This window comes from Saimiri boliviensis, chromosome 14 (assembly GCF_048565385.1).
Source record: "Saimiri boliviensis isolate mSaiBol1 chromosome 14, mSaiBol1.pri, whole genome shotgun sequence".
NCBI classification, from domain to species: domain Eukaryota; kingdom Metazoa; phylum Chordata; class Mammalia; order Primates; family Cebidae; genus Saimiri; species Saimiri boliviensis.
Window position 1 is genome coordinate 91855816 of NC_133462.1, and position 21603 is coordinate 91877418.

Below are 21603 nucleotides of genomic sequence, written 5' to 3' on the forward strand. Positions count from 1 at the left end.
ATGAGGGTTATCTGATGAGATTAGAATCTCAGGACCAGAACATAGTACAGAGGCCAGCAAAGCAGTGGGAAGTAATTTTAAAAGTGGTGCTGGAGAGGAACTGTTAGATGCTTCTAAACCAGTACTGTCAGGGCTGGAGCACCCTGCAGCACCATACCGCTCCGGTGGCTCTGATCACATTGCATTCCATGGGAATGACACTGTGGGACCCCAGGCCTTCCTGTGGGGGTCCCAGTAGGAAATGAGTGGGTGCGGTGCTGGTGGTGGCAGTAGGGTTTGAGTCCGGGTGCAGCAGGCAGCCCTGGCCTGCAATGTGAATGACTAAATACATGAATGACAAGTGCCTTGACCTCAGACCTCTCCTTGAAGGGTTCTCCTGGGGGCAGGGGACAGAGGTATTGATAGAGAAGTCAGGGGAAATAAGGCTTTATGAGAGAGAAGGGGAAGGAGAGAAAAGAAAGCAGCGTTTGCCTGAGGCTTGCCCTGTGATACACTGCCTGTACTTGGGTGGAAGCGGGTTCATGTGGATTACCTCGTTTTCATCTTTTTTATTTCTGGGTTAAGGAAATCTCCAGTTTCCGGAGACAAGGAGAAGGTAAATAGTTTGCTCCATGTCACACCAGGGTTTTTCTACCTCCAAGTCTTTCGCTATGCTACATTGCCCACACTCCCACCCCCTACCCTTTAAAGACATCAGGGGCTTCTCTCCTGCCTTCAGGCTTCCTGACAGTAGCAGTGAAATGAAAATCTCCTCAATCCCTGAGAGCAGTGATGCCAGGCCTTTTCCCCCAATCCCTGAGAGCAGTGATGCCAGGCCTTTTTTGGTAAAAGGGCCAATTCAGTAAAAATAAACATGTTTATGGCTGTATCTTCTTTTCCATTGGAAGTTAAAATAACTTTACTGAGACCCTGAGGGAAAGTATATGTTCTTACAACTTAAAGGGTTTACTTTATTAATTAAAGATGGTTACTAAGAAAATTATTATTGTTTTTAGTATTAAAATATTGATGCTGAGTGTATTTGAGGAGTAACAACTTGGATGAATGTAGATTTCTAATCATTATTGCTATGTTCATTTGTATAGCACTTTAAAGTTTATAACGAATGTTCTCGTGCTGCTGGTGGTATCATTACCATCTACTCTTTTTTTAAAAAAAATTATTATTATTTAATTTTATTTATTTATTTATTTATTTAGAGACAGAGTCTCGCTCTGTTGCCAGGCACCAGGCTGGAGTGCTGTGGCACAATCTCGGCTCACTGCAACCTCCACTTGCCGGGTTCAAGCAATTCTCCTGCCTCACCCTCCTGAGTAGCTGGGACTAGAGGCGTGCGCCACCACACCCAGCTAATTTTTGTATTTTTAGTAAAGACGGGGTTTCACCACATTGGCCAGGATGGTCTCGATCTCTTGACCTGGTGATCCGCCCGCCTCGGCCTCCCAAAGTGCTGGGATTACAGGCTTGAGCCATCGCACCCGGCCTATTTATTTATTTAAAAAAATTTTTTAAGAGATGGGGTCTCGCTATGTTGCCCAGGCAGGAGTGCAGTGGCTATTCACAGATGCTGTCCCACTACTGATCAGCATGGGAGTTTTGACCTGCTTCATTTCTTAACTGGGCCTCCCGTTCATTACCCCTCCTTAGGCAATCTGGTGGTTCCCCGCTCCCAGGAGGTCACCAAATTGATGCCGAATTTAGTGTGGACACTCCATCGGCATAGCGCACTACAGTCTAGAACTCCTGGGCTCAAGTGATCTTCCAGCCTCAGCCTCCCGAGTAGCTGGGACTACAGGCATGTGCCACCGCACCCAGCTAATTATTATTTTTTGTAGTGACAGGGGTCTTGCTATGTTGCCCAGGCTGATTGACCGCCCCCCCCGTCAGCCTCTCAAAGCGTTGGCATTACAGGTGGGAGTCACTGGATTCGACTCCTCTTTATAAATTGGAAATTAAGCTTTGGAGGGTGAGGTGGGTGGATCACTTGAGGTCAGGAGTTTGAGACCAGCCTGGCCAACATGATGAAACCCTGTCTCTACCAAAAATACAAAAAAAAAATTAGCTGGGGGTGGTGGTTTGCACCTGTAGTCCCAGCTACTTGGGAGGCTGAGGCAGGAGACTCGCTTGAACCCAGGAGGTGCAGGTTGCAGTGGGTTGAGACTGCACCACTGCACTGCATCCTGGGCGACAGAGTGAGACTCCATCTTAACAAAACAAAAAAAAAGAAGAAAGAAAAAGAGAAATTTTAGGACAAAGAAGCCAAAAGGCTTGCCCGAGACCACACAATGGGTTAGCGACCAAGTCGGAGCTCAAGTTCACTTCTTTGCCAGCAGCGCTGCCCAGTTCGACTGTGCGCCCCGCAGCGTGGCTCTGAGAGCGTGGGACGAGTGAAGTCCGGTCCTGCCTTTCCCAGCCTGTTTTCTCCGTTTGTAAAAACAGTTGATCTGTCTAGAGTGTATTTTGGCTGATGATTAAAAGTGAAGATCTAGATAGACTTTTTTCCCCCCCAAATTACTAAACAGTTTATTCTGCTTCAGGAATTGTTAGGCCTTCTTTATAATATGCCACAGTTTATAGAAGTGGATCTAATTTGGGCCATGTCTTATGTGCTATGGCACTGTACCTTTCAACCTTATACTAGTTCAATACCATATTAACTGTTGTCAGTTTATAAAATGATTTCATATCTGATAGTTAGATATCTTTCTTTTTAAACATTTTTTTTTTTTTTTTTTTGAGACGGAGTTTCGCTCTTGTTACCCAGGCTGGAGTGCAATGGCGCGATCTCGGCTCACTGCAACCTCCGCCTCCTGGGTTCAGGCAATTCTCCTGTCTCAGCCTCCTGAGTAGCTGGGATTACAGGCACGCGCCACCATGCCCAGCTAATTTTTTTGTATTTTTAGTAGAGACGGGGTTTCACCATGTTGACCGGGATGGTCTCGATCTCTTGACCTCGTGATCCACCCGCCTCGGCCTCCCAAAGTACTGGGATTACAGGCTTGAGCCACCGCGCCCGGCCTAAACATTTTAATTAAGGATTGAAGGCAGTATTCTGTGTCTGGATTGAGAAAAGTACATGCGAAAGAATGAAATTCTGTCATTTGTGGCAACCTGAGTGAGCCTGGAGGACGCTATGTTAACCAAAATCAGTCAGGCACAGAAAGATAAATACCACATGATCTCACTCCTGTGTGGGAGCTGAAACAAAATTGAGTTCATGGAAGAAGATAGTAGAGCTGTGTGTTAGAGGATCGGATAGACGGGGGGAGGCCAGCTGGATACACGGAAGGAGTTCTGTTGTTCTGCCTCGTTAGAGGGTGAATATGGTTAACTATAATTTATTATGTATTTTCCAAAAATAGAAGAGAGGAGTTTGAATGTTCACAACTCAAGGAAATGAGAACTGCTTTAGGTGGTGGATATGCTGGTCACCCTGATTGCTGTTACGCATTGTGTACAAGTATTGAAGTATCACTCTGCAGATCTCATAAATCTGTACAGTTATTATTTGTCCACTAAAAGGAAAAAAAGGATTCAGTGGTGTGAAGAAGTGTCTTTGAATGGAGGGAGACATTTATTATTATTATTATTATTATTATTTATTTTTTTTTTTTTGAGACGGAGTTTCGCTCTTGTTACCCAGGCTGGAGTGCAATGGCGCGATCTCGGCTCACCGCAACCTCCGCCTCCTGGGTTCAGGCAATTCTCCTGCCTCAGCCTCCTGAGTAGCTGGGATTACAGGCACGCACCACCATGCCCAGCTATTTTTTTTGTATTTTTAGTAGAGACGGGGTTTCACCATGTTGACCAAGATGGTCTGGATCTCTTGACCTTGTGATCCACCCGCCTCGGCCTCCCAAAGTGCTGGGATTACAGGCTTGAGCCACCGCGCCCGGCCCTATTTTTATTATTATTATTTTTTTGAGATGGAGTCCTGTTCTGTCACCCAGGCTGGAGTGCAGTGGCATAATCTTGGCTCACTGCAACCTCCAACTCCCGAGTTCAAGCGATTCTCTTGCCTCAGCCTCCTGAGTAGCTGGGATTACAGGCATGTGCCACCATGCCCGGCTAATTTTTTTTGTATTTTTAGTAGAGACAGGGGTTTCACCATGTTTGTTAGGCTGATCTCAAACCTCCTGATCTCAGGTGATCCACCTGCCTTTGCCTCCCAAAGTGCTGGGATTATAGGCGTGAACCATCAGCCCAGCCCATTTTGGGAAACACTTTAAGATAATCTTGTAAAGCTAAGCAGTTGTTGTTTTTGTGGGCAGGCCAGAGAGAGCTTTCCTGGAGAGCCCCCAGGCACTGGCTTCACCCGGCAGGTGGAGGTTTGGTGGTGCTTCTGCGGAGGGCTGACCTGAGACTGACCTGTGCCCCTGAGAGGTCTAGGTCTTAGGGTTTTGTGGCGGCTCCTCTCCCTTTCCCTTATCTCTGCTTTGCACAAATTGAAATATTTAATTTGAAATTTTATCACATTAGATAAAGGGAAAGTCTTGTATTGCAAATGCTGGGCAACCACCAGCCCACTGTCAAAAGCCCTGTGAGATGGGCCGACTGCCCTTCCACCTTAGAGGGGCAGTCCTGAGGTCTGGATTCAGACTTCCCGGCTGCCCATCCCAGCTGTGACTGCTGGTACCTGAGTTATTCTCTCTGTGCCTCCATTTGTACATTGCCTCACAGGTTTGATAGTATAAGTAAGTCGTTCTCACAGTGCCCCTAAGACCCTTTCAGGGGTCTGTGAAGTCAGACTCTTTTCATAATACATTTCAGACAGTATTTGTTCTTTTCAATCTCATTTTTCCCAAGTGTATATGAAACAGGAGTGGCCGAAAGAAACAGCCCTCTTGCACACGGAACTGGGAAGGAAGGGGTGATTTATTCTGCCGGGAGCAAGGTGGCATAGTTGCCTAACAACCACGCTCGTCTAACAAAGGGAGCCTCTGCCTTTATACAGGCTCACAACTCTAGATACTACGTGTGAGAGGGTCTTGGGTTTACAGCGTTAGAAAGTACATGTGAGGGGGTCCTAAGCTGGGGGTTTGAGCAAGATTGAGTGGGGACAATAGAGGGCGTTTCTCCATATCGCCCCCACCCTTAAGATTGCCTGAGATCTTTTTTTTTTTTTTTTTTTTTTTTTTTTGAGACGGAGTTTCGCTCTTGTTACCCAGGCTGGAGTGCAATGGCGCGATCTCGGCTCACTGCAACCTCCGCCTCCTGGGTTCAGGCAATTCTCCTGTCTCAGCCTCCTGAGTAGCTGGGATTACAGGCACGCGCCACCATGCCCAGCTAATTTTTTTGTATTTTTAGTAGAGACGGGGTTTCACCATGTTGACCGGGATGGTCTCGATCTCTTGACCTCGTGATCCACCTGCCTCGGCCTCCCAAAGTACTGGGATTACAGGCTTGAGCCACCGCGCCCGGCCTAAACATTTTAATTAAGGATTGAAGGCAGTATTCTGTGTCTGGATTGAGAAAAGTACATGCGAAAGAATGAAATTCTGTCATTTGTGGCAACCTGAGTGAGCCTGGAGGACGCTATGTTAACCAAAATCAGTCAGGCACAGAAAGATAAATACCACATGATCTCACTCCTGTGTGGGAGCTGAAACAAAATTGAGTTCATGGAAGAAGATAGTAGAGCTGTGTGTTAGAGGATCGGATAGACGGGGGGAGGCCAGCTGGATACACGGAAGGAGTTCTGTTGTTCTGCCTCGTTAGAGGGTGAATATGGTTAACTATAATTTATTATGTATTTTCCAAAAATAGAAGAGAGGAGTTTGAATGTTCACAACTCAAGGAAATGAGAACTGCTTTAGGTGGTGGATATGCTGGTCACCCTGATTGCTGTTACGCATTGTGTACAAGTATTGAAGTATCACTCTGCAGATCTCATAAATCTGTACAGTTATTATTTGTCCACTAAAAGGAAAAAAAGGATTCAGTGGTGTGAAGAAGTGTCTTTGAATGGAGGGAGACATTTATTATTATTATTATTATTATTATTTTTTTTTTTTTTTTTTTTGAGACGGAGTTTCGCTCTTGTTACCCAGGCTGGAGTGCAATGGCGCGATCTCGGCTCACCGCAACCTCCGCCTCCTGGGTTCAGGCAATTCTCCTGGCTCAGCCTCCTGAGTAGCTGGGATTACAGGCACGCACCACCACGCCCAGCTAGTTTTTTTTTTTGTAATTTTAGTAGAGACGGGGTTTCACCATGTTGACCAGGATGGTCTCGATCTCTCGACCTCGACCTCCTGATCCACCCGCCTCGGCCTCCCAAAGTGCTGGGATTACAGGCTTGAGCCACCACGCCCGGGGATTGCCTGAGATCTTAAGGGTTGGGGGGATTTAATCTTTAACCTCCAGGCCACTGACCCGCATGCCTGCTGTGTCTCAACTTTTACTTCCTCCTTCTTTGAGACAAGAGACAGGGAACAGGGGTTTCTTTCCTCCTGTATACTGGAGTTTTTCTGAGGTGACGTGACGTGCAGTTTTGCAGCAGATTGAGTGCAGAGCTAGAGATGAGAAGCCAGCTGTCCTCTGTGAAGCCAGGCATTACATATTTACGTTGTACATAGGGAAAACAAGGCCGTTCTTCTAAATATACTTTTTGTTTTGGAAAATATAGTTTAAAAAAATAAAAACTATTGGGCCGGGCGCGGTGGCTCAAGCCTGTAATCCCAGCACTTCAGGAGGCCGAGGCGGGTGGATCACGAGGTCAGAGATCGAGACCATCCTGGTCAACATGGTGAAAACAAAACAAACAAAAAACCTATTTATGTAAACATATGGGTGTATGTAGGATTTCTTTTTTTATTTTTACTTTTTTGAGACTGAGTTTCCCTCTTGTTGCCCAGGCTGGAGTGCAATGGCGCGATCTCGATCTCGGCTCACCGCAACCTCCGCCTCCTGGGCTCAGGCAATTCTCCTGCCTCAGCCTCCTGAGTAGCTGGGATTACAGGCACGTGCCACCATGCCCAGCTAATTTTTGAATTTTTGTATTTTTAGTAGAGACAGAGTCTTGCTGCGTTGCCCAGGCTGGTCTCAAACTCCTGATCTCAAGTCATCTGTCTGCCTCGGCCTCCCAGAATGCTCAGATTACAGGCATAAGTCACCACACCTGGTCCCATTTTATATTCTTAAAGTAAATAACTCAGACTTGTTTTTCCCCTGTTTAATCTGGATGAGCAATGTTCTGTTATATGTAACAAAACTCTCAGAAGAACTGTAAAAGATGTATTTTATTTTAGAGACAGACTCTCTTTATGTTGCCCAGGCTGGCCTTGAAATCCTGAGCCCGAGCTATCCTACTGTCTCAGTCCTCCTGAGTAGCTGGGACTATAGGCACGTACCACACTTGGCTAGAACTTCTTAATTATTTCCATATGTTCCATGTTGATTGCTTATGATCTAAAGCATTTTTTCCTTTTTCATTTCCTTATTTTTTTTTTTTTTTTTTTTTTTTGAGACGGAGTTTCGCTCTTGTTACCCAGGCTGGAGTGCAATGGCGCGATCTCGGCTCACCGCAACCTCCGCCTCCTGGGTTCAGGCAATTCTCCTGCCTCAGCCTCCTGAGTAGCTGGGATTACAGGCACGCACCACCATGCCCAGCTAATTTTTTGTATTTTTAGTAGAGACGGGGTTTCACCATGTTGACCATGGTTGGTCTCGATCTCTCGACCTCGTGATCCACCCGCCTCGGCCTCCCAAAGTGCTGGGATTACAGGCTTGAGCCACCGCGCCCGGCCTCATTTCCTTATTAAATAGTTTTTGAAAGCTAGCTCCTTGAAAACCAGTGGGGAGGTTTTCAATATCACTAATTAGGGACATCATGGTTTTGCTTCATGTAAAACACAGACTTTTTTTTTTTTTTTTTGTGAGATGGAGTTTCACTATTGTCCCCCAGGCTGGAGTGCAACAGCGCAATCTTGGTTCACTGCAACCTCCGCCTCTTGGGTTCAAGTGATTCTGCTGCCTCAGCCTCCTAAGTAGCTAGGATTACAGGTATGAGCCATCATGCCCAGCCAATTTTTGTGTTTTTAGTAGAGACAGGGTTTTACCATTTTGACCAGGCTGGTCTTGAACTCCTGACCTCAGATGATCCCCCCACCTTGGCCTCCCAAAGTGCTGGGGTTACAGGCATGAGCCACCTTGCCTGGCTATTTTTTTTTTTTTTTTTTTTTTTCCCTAAGACAATGCCGCTCTATTGCTCAGGCTGGAGTGCAATGGAGCAATCTTGGCTCATTGCAATCTCCACCTCCTGAGTTCCAGTGATTCTCTTGCCTCAGCCTCCCAAGTAGCTTGGATTGCAGGCGCATGCCACCACGCTCAGCTATTTTTTCTTGTTGTTGTTGTTGTTTTGTACTTTTAGTAGAGACAGGGTTTTGCCATGATGGCCAGGCTGGTCTCGAACTCCTGGTCTCAAGTGACCCACCTGCCTTGGTCTCCCAAAGTGCTGGGATTACAGGCATGAGCCCACCTGGCTACATTTTCGCTTCTATATATTTTCCTGCTCTGTGTTCGGAAATTAAGAAGACTGATCAAAAATTAAATTTTTGAATAGATGGTATATGTACATGGGATAAAATTATAAAGGTGGAAATAATATACAGTGATAAATAAACCTCTTTTTTACCTATCCAGTTCCCCTTTTTAAAGACAAGGTTTGTTACATTTTTCTCTAATTCTTCCAGAGTCTCCATGTAAATATGTATGTGTGTGTGAGTGTGTGTGTGTGTGTGCGTGTGTGTGTGTGCACCTGCCTGCGTGTACTTTTTACTGTGGTAAAATATAGATAACCTAACGTTTACCATTTTAGCATAGAATGCTGTGGCATTAACTTCACTGTACAGCTGCACCACTGTCCCATTTTTAGGCTTTTTTTTTTTTTTTTTTTTTTGAGACGGAGTTTCGCTCTTGTTACCCAGGCTGGAGTGCAATGGCGCGATCTTGGCTCACCGCAACCTCCGCCTCCTGGGTTCAGGCAATTCTCCTGCCTCAGCCTCCCGAGTAGCTGGGATTACAGGCACGTGCCACCATGCCCAGCTAATTTTTTGTATTTTTAGTAGAGACGGGGTTTCACCGTGTCGACCAGGATGGTCTCGAACTCTCGACCTCGTGATCCACCCGCCTCGGCCTCCCAAAGTGCTGAGATTACAGGCTTGAGCCACCGCGCCCGGCCATTTTAAGGCGTTTCATCTTCCCAAACTGAAACTCTGTACCCACTTAATAATAATTCCATCTCTCTGTGTTGCCGCCCGTGGCAGCCACGGTGCTGCTTTCTGTGTCTATGAGTCTGATTATCCCAGGTGCCTCATATATAAATGGAAGAGTACAGTATTTGTCCTTCTCGTGCTTGCTTTGGCAGCGCATATACAGGAACAATACAGATAAGATTAGCATGGCCCCTGTGTGAGGATGACATGCAAATTTGTGAAGCATTCCGTTTTTAACAACAATATTCGTCCTTCTGTGTCTGGTTTATTTCACTTAGCATAATGTTCTCAAGGTTCACCCATCTTGTTGCATGTGTCAGAATTTTATTCCTTTTTGGGTTTTTTTATTGTGAGACGGAGTTTCGCTCTTGTTACCCAGGCTGGAGTGCAATGGCACGATCTCGGCTCACTGCAACCTCCGCCTCCTGGGCTCAGGCAATTCTCCTGCTTCAGCCTCCTGAGTAGCTGGGATTACAGGCACGTGCCACCATGCCCAGCTAGTTTTTTTTGTATTTCTAGTAGAGACGGGGTTTCACCATGTTGACCAGGATGGTCTCGATCTCTCGACCTCGTGATCCACCCGCCTCGGCCTCCCAAAGTGCTGGGATTACAGGCTTGAGCCACCACGCCCGGCATGGTCTCGATCTCTTGACCTCGTGATCCACCCACCTCAGACTCCCAAAGTGCTGGGATTACAGGCTTGAGCCACCGTGCCCGGCGTTGGATATGTGTTTATTTTTAACATGAGTGGTAAGATACTATAGAAACCATTCTACACTCTGCTTCTTTTTTCTTTATCAGTATATCTTGATTATTCTTTATTAGTATATGCAGATCATCCTCATTTCATTGAGGAATCATCATATATTGAATTAATCTCTCCGCTAATGGACATCTAAGTTGTTTCCAGGCTTTTGCTATAATAGTTCCTGCTACAGAGAAGATCTTAGTATGCATATCATCTCGCAAAAGTGAGAATTTTTTCTCGGATAAATGATTGGAAATATGTCAAAGGGCTTGCAAACGTTTGGTAGATGTTGCTAACCTGATGACACAGTCTCTCATCTCACAGGAGAATACCTGTTTCCACAGTCCTTCTTAAACAGTTTAATTATCAAGCATTGGGATTCTTTCTTCCTATCTGATATGTGAAAAATAGAAACTCATTGTTAATTTTCTTTTCTTTTTGAGACAGACAGAGTCTTATTCTGTTGTCCAGGCTGGAGTGCAGTGGCACGATTTCAGCTCACTGCAACCTCTGTCTCCTGGGTTCAAGCAACTCTCCTGTCTCAGCCTCCAGAGTAGCTGGGATCACAGGCTTGTGCCACCACGCCTGGATAATTTTGTATTTTTAGTAGAGTTGGGGTTTCACCATGTTGGTCAAGCTGGTCTCAAACTCCTGACCTCAGGTGATCCACCAGCCTTGGCCTTGCAAAGTGCTCCGATTACAGGCGTGAGCCAGCACACCCGGCCTAATTTTTACTTTCTAAATTATGAGCATCTTTCCTCTCTCTCACAGCCATTTATATTTATTTCCTTTTGTTTGAACTGATGGTTTATGATTTTTTCCCCATTTTTCTCACTGAATTATTTATCTTTTTATATATGAAAGATCTCAGCCTTAGTCATGATATGTATGTCATCTGTCTTTTCACTCTACTTTTACTTTCTGGCATGCAGAATTTTTTTTAAATTTAGTCAAATTATACACCTTTGGAGTACGGATTTAATTTTTGGAAATAAACATCATTTAGAGTAGTTTTAGTAGAATAAATTTAGGTTCCCCTAAGTAAAGCTAATTTGGTGAGGAAAAAATACACCCACATGGAGTACCTCTGAAGGAAAGAATATAATTTTCCATGTAGCTGATACATTTAATTTGAAAGTGGCTAATCTTATTCACAAACAAATCCAGGTTATTGTAATCTAACAGAATAAAAGTAGACTATAAGTCAGTAGAATCATTTTCTATGTGCCAGTTTCTTTTTATTTCATTTTCCTTATTTATGAAATTGAAATAAAAATTCCTGTACTACCTAAGCCACAAGAATATAAGAATATCAAATAGAAAATATCAACGTACATTTTTTTTTTTTTTTTTGAGACGGAGTTTCGCTCTCGTTACCCAGGCTGGAGTGCAATGGCGCGATCTCGGCTCACCGCAACCTCCGCCTCCTGGGTTCAGGCAATTCTCCTGCCTCAGCCTCCTGAGTAGCTGGGATTACAGGCACGCGCCACCATGCCCAGCTAATTTTTTGTATTTTTAGTAGAGACGGGGTTTCACCACGTTGGCCAGGATGGTCTTGATCTCTCGACCTCGTGATCCACCGGCCTCAGCCTCCCAAAGTGCTGGGATTACAGGCTTGAGCCACCGCGCCCAGCCCAACGTACATTTTTTTAAACAGTCCATTCTAATCAATTTCGGAACATGTTGATAATTAAGAATTTAGTGAGCTAAGATGAGATAGGACCCAATCCTGGAATCAAAGTGCTGACCTTTCCCCAGCCACCTCCATCTGTCCTGTCCCTATGCTTCAGGGCGTTTACAGTGTGATCTTATTTTTAGTATTCCAGACTATTACGTGTGATATGGTTTGGCTGTGTCCCCACCCAGACCTCATCTTGAATTCTAGCTGCCATAATTCCCACGTGTCGTGGGAGGGAACCCAGTAAGAGGCGATTGAATGACAGTGGCAGGTTTTCCCTGTGGTGTTCTCGCAATAGTGAGTAAGATGGTTTTATAAAGGGCAGCTCCCCTGCAGATGCTCTCTTGCCTGCTGCCATGTAAGATGTGCCTGTCCTTCTCCTTTGCCTTCTGCCGTGATTGTCAGGCCTCCGCAGCCATGTGGAACCGTGGGTCCATTAAACCTCTTTTTCTTTATAAGTCACCCAGTCTGGGGTATTTTGTCATAGCAGTGTTAGCAGTGTGAGAATGGACTAGTTCACTGTGTTTGCCTTAGACATGCCCCATCTGTAGGAGGTTTTTTCCCCTAATTTTTTTTTTTTTTTTGAGATGGAGCCTCACTCTGTCGCCCAGGCTGGAGTGCGGGGGCACCACATTGGCTCACTGCAACCTCCGTCTCCTGGGTTCAAGCAATTCTCCTGCCTCAGCCTCCTGGGTAGCTGGGATTATAGGTACCCACCACCATGCCCGTCTAATTTTTGTATTTTTAGTAGAGATGGGGTTTCACCCTGTTGGCCAGGCTGGTTTCGAACTCCTGACATCAGGCGATCCACCCACCTCGGTCTCCCAGAGTGCTGGGATTACAGGCGTGAGCCACCGTGCTCAGCCTTTTCCTCATATTTTCTTAATCTTTACACAAATTTGCAGTCCAGCAGCACGAAGTATCCGCTTGCTAATGTAGCGAGTCTCTTTTTTCATTGCTTTGATCTTCAACTCAGTATGAGTCTCTGAGGCTCATGGTATCCAATATTCATTTCTTTCACTGATAGGGAGACTTAAGCTTCAGTAGCAATTGGCAGGAATCTTGAGTGTACTAGGTCCTATCTAAAATTCAGTAAGAAGTAGTAACAAGAATTTATTTGTAATGGATTAGAAATAACTTTTCCTAGGAGCACTGGAGGTAGTATAATATTACTTTTACTTCTTCACATATAGTTCTGTTTTTGAAGAGCTATTAAAACGACATTTTGCAATTCATGCTTATCAGGTAGTAAAAAGTATGAGCAGGGTGGAGAGATTGCAGGGCGGTTTCCCCAAGCTGGACGCTACTCAAGAGAGTTTTAAAAAATGGTATCGTTACTGAGCCTGCACTCGTGCAGTGGAAAAACGTAAAAGAGGAATGGGGATTGTTGGGTCCACACGCCCCTCAGTAAGAAATGAATTGTGAAAACAGGTTTATCTATGAACGAAGTGAGTGATGAACTAAGACTACTTGTGTAACTTGGATAAATCTCAAAAAACAATGTTGAGTTTAAAAAATTGCAAAAGAAGGAAACATAGTACCATATATACATTTTAAATACACAAAATAATAGTAAATACTGTTTATGATACAAAGATATGCATGGAAATGATAAGCGTTATCCTCAGAATAGCGGTGTGGTTGCACCTGAAGATGAAAGGAGAAGGGGCGCACAATGTGAGCGATTTCTGCATTGTTTCATTGTTAGGAAAAACAGTTTGAAGAAAATGTGGCAACATGTTAACATCTGTTCAATCTTGGTATTGGCGGGCCATGCGCAGTGGCTCACACCTGAAATCCCGGCACTTTGGGAGGCTGAGGAGGGCAGATAGATCTACCTGCAGTCAAGAGTTCAAGACCATCCTGGCCAACACGGTGAAACCCCGTCTCTACTAAAAATACGAAAATTAGCTGGGTGTGGTGGCGCATGCCTGTAATCCCAGCTACTTGGGAGGCTGAGGCAGGAGAATCACTGGAACCCAGGAGGCAGAGGTTGCGGTGAGCCGAGATCATGCCACTACACTCCAGCCTGGTGAGAGAGTGAGACTCTGCCTCACATACACACAAAAAATCTTGGTATTGGCTGTCATCTTTTTTCCTGTACTTTTCTGTGAAATACTTTACAATTGCACATAAAAATAAATATTTTTAAAAGAGTGAGTTATATCTTATCTCTTTACCGTCTGACTTTATAGTTGCTTTGCTAAGAATTGGTTCGTTTATCATGGTTCTTTTGATGGACTGGAATTAAAGAAAAGAGTCAAAGAGAATTTTAAAAAGTCATTCCAAATTCTACTTCCTGAAATAATAATTGTGAATGTCAGACAGCTGTTATTCTAGAGCTCTTTCTATCCATGGTAATGGAGTAAATGGATAAAGCGTGGGGAATTAATAAGGAAGAAGGAGGAAGGGAAAAGAAGGAAAAAGATACGGGAAAAATCCGGACTGTAGTCTTCATGTGGGAAGGAGTTACTTTAATTTTACTTGAATGTGACAAAAGAAAAAAATTAAATTGAAGAAATTGTGGAATCTCAAGTGTTTGTTAGCCATAAGAGACATTATTTATTTTGAGTTCAGAAAGGATTTGATAAAAACATTCAGAGACCGTAGTCCTTGCGTGCTTCTTCAAATTATCTGTTTCAAATATAAATAGTGTCAGTTGATTCCTTGCTATGAAAGATAAGGACATTTGCACTTCCAAAATTCTTTCTTTCTTTCTTTCTTTCTTTTTTTTTTAAAGACGAGGTTTCACCGTGTTGGTCAGGCTGGTCTTGAACTCCCAACCTCAGGTGATCTGCCCGCCTTGGCCTCCAAAGTGCTTGCATTACAGGCCTGAGCCACCGTGCCCGGCCCCAAAATTCTTTCTGTTTTTTTTTTTTTTCTCCCAACCCCAGTTTATTGTAGGTATATTTTTATTTTACACTGACAGGGTAGAATATTCACACTTTGTTTACTATTCACACATTGTTTTAGTTTTTTTGTATACTTGAATGAAATTACCACTAACTGTATTTTCTCATTTTTTTTCTCCCTTCTTGAATTCTTTGATTTATTTTTGTTGTGTAGATTCTCTTGACAATTTTATTTTTTCAGGAAGTGCTCATGGATGTTTTCTAGACTGGGTCCTACTCTGTCACCCAGGCAGGAGTGCAGTGGGTACCGTCACGGCTGACTGCACCCTCAACCTCCTGGGCTCCTGCGATCCTCCTGCCTTACCCTTCTGAGTAGCTGGGACTACAGGAACGCGCTGCCACACCCAGCTAAGTTTTAGTTTTTGTAGAGACAGCGTCCCCTGTGTTGCCCAGGCTGGGCTCTGCCTCCTGGGCTCAAGCAGTCTGCCTGCTCGCCCTCTCAAAGTGTTGGGATTACAGGCGTCAGCCACCATGCCCAGCCTTTTTTATGTTTAAAATGTTTGTTTTCTACTTGAATACTTTGTACTTGAATGACATCTTATAAATTTACACTGTCATTTCTCATGGCTAAGAGGTGTTCCAGTGTATAAGTATACGACAGTTTCACGTATTTCCTAATTTTGGAAAGTTAGGTTGTTTGTAATATGATGTTGCTATAATTGCAACAAGGCTCAAATTATTAACGTGGAACTTTTCAAAGATCTTATTTCTTTCCTACACTGCCAAAAAATAAACCCTGGAAGCCCAATTTATTTTCTCTTTACCTTTTCCTAAAGAGGAATATTTTTTTCTTGTTGGGAGAGGAGTTATGTCCATCTTTATAGTTAGGTCCTGAGAGCAGGATGGTAGGCAGGATAAAGAAGAAACCCACCCTGACCGAGGCTGGAAGAGGAGTTTGTTAAAGAGGCAAATGTGAGATCTGAGGGAGGGGAGTGGAATTAAGCAGTCACAGAATATGAAGGTAGCAATCAGGAAAGGGGATTACAGTCTGTAAGTTTTTCAGTAGATAATATGTTCACATGTTTAAATCTGAAGAGAATGAAGTACAAAGAAAATTCTCTGTGACTCTTTTCCACCCATCATCTAGTCCCCTCGAAAACACTGGTGTCCAGGGGTTACTCCACATTCTGTGCATGTACAAGGCAATGCATGTGTTCTGTTTGCTTATGCCCTGTTTCCACTGAAATGGTTACTTACTCTTGTAATATGGTATGTTTCCCATGGAGTAATGGTTCCCATGGCGTGATGGTTCCTATGGAGCGATGGTTCCCATGGGGTGGGGCCACATCTGTGATGAAGCTGGTTTCGTGTCTTTTCAGTAGCGTTCAGGCATCTGGAATGGAGGTGGCTCTCCAGTTCAAGCTTAGGCTAAGTGGCAGGAATGCCATAAGCATTCACGTATTGGAGGACATCGCAAAGGGCATGGGATCGGTCCCAGGAGTCCCAGTAAGCTATGGGCCGGGCTTTATAGACGGAAGTTAATAGGATGGCATTGTGACAAGAAAAATAACACTTGGATTCCTGCATCCCTGTTCAGGGTCCGTAACTGGGTGTTTTAATAAAGAAGACCATTTCTGTAACTTTGGAGGCCAACTTTGGTTGACTGTGGATTATAGCTATCTGTCTGTTTTTCAATTTTGAGACAGAGTCTCGCTCTGTCACCCAGGCTGGAGTACAGTGGCTTTGTCTCAGCTCACTCCTACCTCCGCCTCCTGCGTCCAAGCAATTCTCCTGCCTCAGCCTCCCAAGTGGTTGGGATTACAGGCACCCGCCACCATACCCAGCTAATTTTTATATTTCCAGTAGAGAAGTGGTTTCACTATGTTGGCCAGGCTGGTCTGGAACTCCTGACCTCAGGTGATCTGCCCACCTTGGCCTCCCTAAGTGTTGGGGTTACAGGCGTGAGCCACCACGCCCAGCCCCGTCTGTTGTTGTTGCTTTTGGAAATGGAGTCTCGCTGTGTCACCTGGACTGGAGTCTCGCTGTGTCACCTGGACTGGAGTGCAGTGGCGTGATCTCAGCTCAGTGCAACCTCCGTCTCCTGGGTTCAAGTGATTCTCCTGCCTCAGCCTCCCGAGTAGCTGGGATTATAGACATGTGCCCCCATGCCCAGCTAATTTTTGTATGTTCAGTAGAGATGGGGTTTCACCATGTTGGCCACGCCAGTCTCGAACTCCTGGCTTCAAGTGATCCACCCGCCTCAGCCGCCCAGAGTGCTGAGATTACAAGCATGAGCCACCGCGCCCAGCCTATTGTTATTGTACATCTAGATCAGGTGCAGATTTTGCTGTGTGAATTTAAAAGTGGGGAATCAGAGGCTTTCTGAGGATTGGTGGTTTCAGGGAGTGTACTTCCTGAGGCCTCTGGGTATAAAATTCCTGTGGCCTCTGGGTGTGTACCCTCTGTGGCTTCCAGATTCGTACATTCTGCAGCCTCAACCGGTTCTCCGTAACATAGGAAAGTAATATTAGATTCACTTGAAAAGTGTGGAAGACTTCATCCAGTGCATCACGAAGGATAGCTCATGGTAGTTTCATTATGAGCACTGAAACATCGAATAGACACAAACCAAGAAAGCGTTACTGTGTATTCTTGTGGCCCAGACTTGTTTGGCAACTGGGCTCTTTTTCATTCTGTTGGTGATGCTCTGTCAGGTTGGATGGGACCAAATATTCTTTTAAGTTTTCTCAGAACAAGTTTATTGTAAGGACAGATCTGGAAAGAAGTGATAGTATTGTAAGTAATCCAGAGAGGATTTAAAATATGTGGGAGGATGTGCATAGATTATATGCAAATACTATGCCATTTAATGGAAGGAACTTATTTCTGTAAGGAATAGCCAAAAACAAAAAACCAACCAACCGACAGACAGGAAACCCACCGGGGCACTGCAGCCTCTCAGTGTACTGCAGTGACGTTTGTTGCCATTAAGGGAACACAGGGGCTCTAGTATTTCAAGTCACTCTGTTGACTCCACATCAACTAGTCATCTAACAGGCTGGCGACCCTACTCCCCTGCTTTTATTTCTGCTTTTCCGGTTTCTTCCTGTTTCGCTCCTGAGTCGATCTCTGCTGTGTGCCTCCCGCCCTGTGCATCCGCTTCCTCACGGCTTCAGACGCTTTATGATTCTGCACCCCGCCTTCCCTCTGTGCCGGTCCTCTTCCGTCTCTCTTCCACCTGAGTGTCCTGCTTTAAAACTCCCAAGGCAGAAAGAAGCGAAGTCTGCTTTGCTCGTTTGTCAGCATTGGGTAGTGCGTGCCTTTGCTGAGCAGAACTCGCGACGCCCGCCCTCTCCTGCAGACCTCGAGGGGATGCCTTTTTTTGGTTAAGTAGCCATCTCTGCTTCAGGCAACTTTGCCTAGGGAGGCAGATCCAATGGTACAGAGCGCAGTAACCTGTACATTCCGCAGGTCTCAGGAGGGAAGTGCGGATTTGGCAGAGACCTTACTGCTCATCCAATATAGTTACTCCCAACTCCTAATGAGGGTGTTCGAGCCTCATATGAGGCCCTTCCAGCCCAGTTAGGCCAGCAGTTGGAACTCCGTGGTAAACTCACTGCTCTATTACCATCCCCTCCCTGGTAGCGCTAGTGATTCCTGTCATGGCGGTTGGCTAGAGATCAGGTAGTGTAATTCGGTTTCCTCTCCTCCTGAGCATAGAGCTATATTGTAATTCCTGGAGTCTCTTGCACATAGAGGGGAGCTGGGAATTACGGTCTAGCTAGACCATGTGACCTAGTTTTTGCCAGTGAAATGTGGATGGAGGTGACGTGTGCCGTTTCTAGGCCTGGTCCATGAAAACTTCCCATGTGGGAGGTGTTTTTCCTTTTACAGCTTGATACATCCGATAGAGTGACATTAGAAGCCATCTGAAAATTACGGAACCACAGGATGGAAAAAGCTGGGTCCCTGTTTCTGGAGGAAAGCCATCCACAGATCAGGAAAGTCCATTTTGGATTTTATGTGAGCGCCTCCATGACTATTGTGTTAAGCCGCTGGAGGCTGGAGTTTGTTGCAGCAGTGACTGTTATCCTCACACAGCGCCATGATTGATTTTGCTCCACAGAGACCCGGGGAAGGATTTGGGTCCTTTAGGTATCTTGGTGAGCAGCGTGCCAGGTGGAAGTTGGTTAACAGGATGGCCCCATTCAGGGAGGGCTGACGGGGTATAGAAGAGCCATCATCACGTTGCTACTTCTGATAATCATGACGTAGACTTCTCCGTGTATCCCAAGCTGTGGATATCAGATACATTTATATAGATTCATGAGAGAGTTCAGGAGTTTTCTGAAATTGTCTCTGAATTAGTTTGCAGGAAGGCAGGGGTTAGTGACTAGTGGTACCGCTTTATACACAGAGCAAGGAGACTCCATTTTGACCGTGGCCAACTGTAGCAATAGAATTCAGTGTTTTCAATATCCCAGAGAGAAGAAGTAACAGAAGCTTCATCCATTTCATCTTCATGTATAGTAAAGCGATCTGTCTGAAAGGGAGGGGTAAGGAAAGACCGCTGTGCATGCTGTTGAAATGGCTGTGAAACGGAGAAGATTTGGTCATAGTGGCAGGGTCCAGGTAGCATGGGGATTCGTTATTTTCATCTTGAAAGGAATTAGAAACAAGTGTTTAGAGGTGCCATGCTGTAATGAAACCAGGCCGGAAGCCAGGTTGTAGATGCTGTGATTCAAGTAAGCTTTTGGTTAATTTAAAGGGATGGTAGTTAACGCCAGCTCCTAACCCACAGCCATCTTCTGTTTCATTTTTGTGATTACTGAGAAGTGACACTCAACTGTTTATTTTTTCTTAAAACTACTGAGTTCATTTTGTAACAGCTCCAGTGTCTACTGAGCGCTCATTTATGCAGTATTCCTTTGCTCACGTACCTCTAACAGTGCTTGTCTTTTTTTTTTTTTTGAGACGGAGTTTCGCTCTTGTTACCCAGGCTGGAGTGCAATGGCGCGATCTTGGCTCACCGCAACCTCCGCCTCCTGGGTTCAGGCGATTCTTCTGCCTCAGCCTCCTTGAGTAGCTGGGATTACAGGCACGTGCCACCATGCCCAGCTAATGTTTTGTATTTTTAGTAGAGACGGGGTTTCACCATGTTGACCAGGATGGTCTCGGTCTCTTGACCTCGTGATCCACCCGCCTCGGCCTCCCAAAGTGCCGGGATTACAGGCTTGAGCCACAGTGCCCGGCCAACAGTGCTTGTCTTTTACTGAAAGCTTCTATTTCTGTCTCTCCTAAGTTATAAACTTACTGATGACAAAATGTATTTATTATTTGACTTCTGTAATGCATACGACATTGTCTGTTTTCTGTATACAGTGCTGATAATATTAGCTCAGGGTCTGTACCTAGCTGTGTGGTGTTATTAGAAACTGAATCTGTAAAGGCGGGCAGGGCCCGTCAGTGGATGATCTTGTTTGATGTGCTAGGGTCCTGGATTTCATTGTGTAAGCGATACAAATCCATAATGCCGAGAAGGCAGAAGAGTAGATTTGGGCTTTTAGAAAGAAAACCCTAGCCAGGTGTGGTGGTGCACGCCTGTAGTCCCAGCTACTCAGGAGGCTGAGATGGAGGATTGCTTGAGCTTGGGAGTTCAAGACCAGCCTGGGCAACATCTCAGGATTAAAAAACAAAAACAAGGGCCGGGCGCGGTGGCTCAAGCCTGTGATCCCAGCACTTTGGGAGGCTGAGGCGGGTGGATCACGAGGTCAAGAGATCGAGACCATCCTGGTCAACATGGTGAAACCCCGTCTCTACTAAAAATACAAAAAATGAGCTGGGCATGGTGGCACATGCCTGTAATTCCAGCTACTCAGGAGGCTGAGGCAGGAGAATTGCCTGAACCCAGGAGGCGGAGGTTGCAGTGAGCCGAGATCGCGCCATTGCACTCCAGCCTGGGTAACAAGAGCGAAACTCCGTCTCAAAAAAAAAACAAAAAAAAAACAAAAAAAAAACAGCGCCGGGCGCGGTGGCTCAAGCCTGTAATCCCAGCACTTTGGGAGGCTGAGGCGGGCGGATCACGAGGTCGAGAGATCGAGACCATCCTGGTCAACATGGTGAAACCCAGTCTCTACTAAAAATACAAAAAAATTAGCTGAGTATGGTGGTACGTTCCTGTAATCCCAGCTACTCAGGAGGCTGAGGCAGGAGAATTGCCTGAACCCAGGAGGCAGAGGTTGCGTTGAGCCGAGATCACGCCATTGCACTCCAGCCTTGGCAACAAGAGCGAAACTCCCTCTCAAAACAAAAACAAAAACAAAAACAAAAACCAAACCAAAAAAAGAAAGCACACTGTAGCCGTAGGACGGTAGCTCCATTGGCATGAGGCCGCGAGCGGTGGTTCTTGATGCTGGGTGAGCTTCTGAGCTGCTGCGCAGCGGGGCTGGCCTGGAACTGCCTGTGAAAGAGCCACACAGCTGGCACACCCGGGGCCTCCCCAGCCCGCAGCCAGGCAGGATCCACAATGTCTCCACAGGGGCAGCTGTGGGGAGCACACGTGCCTCAGCCACACCCTGGCAAGTGGCTGTCTCTTTTCATAACAAAGCTTTCCTGGGCACTCACCCTGCCAACTGTATTCTGCTGAGATACCCTCTCTCTGAGGCAGAGAACGTGGAATGCCCTTGTCTACGCTGAGAGAAGGACATAAAGGATTATGGATGGGCTGGGCACGGTGGCTCACGCCTGTAATCCTAGCACTTTGGGAGGCTGAGGTGGGTGGATCACCTGAGGTCAGGATTTCAAGACCAGCCTGGCCATTGTGGTGAAACTCCATTTAAAAAAAAAAAAAGGATTATGGATGAAAAGGCCTCTATTATTATTTCAAAATATCCTCTTCCACAAACATCTACATAAAAACAAAACAAAACAAAATTCCATTCACTAAAACCTCTGACTAATGCCCTATGATTCACTGTCTTTCTCTTTATACCTAAGAATCTTTAAAATGTTTGCTCTGGCCAGTTGCAGTGGCTCACGCCTGTAATCCCAGCACTTTGGGAGTCCAAGGCAGGCGGATCATGAGGTCAGGAGTTTGAAAGCAGCCTGGCCAAA

General features: G+C 45.5%; 1 protein-coding gene and 1 pseudogene across 5 annotated transcripts in view; both read left to right on the forward strand.

The window, feature by feature from the left end:
• The window catches only part of DRC8 (dynein regulatory complex subunit 8), a 135918-nt gene that overhangs the window by 65038 nt on the left and 49277 nt on the right, over positions 1-21603 (forward strand). The gene's annotated exons all lie outside the window — the stretch shown is intronic.
• On the forward strand, positions 9349-9449 carry LOC120362109 (U6 spliceosomal RNA; annotated as a pseudogene).